The following is a 717-nucleotide window of genomic DNA, read 5'->3' as shown; positions in this document are numbered from 1 at the left end:
AAAAGTATGTTATTTATGTTTATGTGCACATTTAAAGAAAAATTTAAAAATTCATTGTTTGCAGAAATAGGAAAAGACACAAACACAGAAGAGGCACAAATTGACAAGTGGAATATACTTTGTTTGAAGACAAAGCACATGAGTACATCAAAAGAATTCACCAAGCGAGTAATAATAAAGTCACAAATTGGGAAAACATCGTTAGCAATGACACACCAAACAAAGGCCTTATTATTAAAATTGTATAGTCTGTTAACTTACAATAAGAAAAAAACTAATTGCCCACTAGGAGGTGGCAAAGGACCTAAACAGAAGTTTCACAAGGGTAGAAATCCAAATGGCCAATAAACACATGAGAAAATGTTCCTGATCATTAGCCATAAGAGAAATGCAAACTACCACAACTATGAGATACCACCTAACACACTCAAAGATAGCCCAATTCAAAAAATCAGAGAGTAACATGTGTTGGAGGGGCTATGTGAGATAGGAACTCTTGTCCACTGCTGGGGGATCTATGTACAGCCATTATGGAAATCGATTTGACAAAATCAAAACCAGATGGAAATCGAGCTGCCACATGACCCGCAATCCCCCTCCTGGGCATATACCCAGAAGAGGCAAGAAACAAACCACGGCCAGACATCTGTGCTCCAATGTTCATCACAGCACAGTTCACAATTGCAAGGAGTTGGAAACAACCCAAATTTCCATCAA

Source organism: Echinops telfairi, unplaced genomic scaffold, assembly GCF_000313985.2.
Source record: "Echinops telfairi isolate 266 unplaced genomic scaffold, ASM31398v2 ScPeMD7_7421;HRSCAF=8459, whole genome shotgun sequence".
Taxonomy (NCBI): domain Eukaryota; kingdom Metazoa; phylum Chordata; class Mammalia; order Afrosoricida; family Tenrecidae; genus Echinops; species Echinops telfairi.
This window is presented reverse-complemented; position numbering follows the sequence as displayed.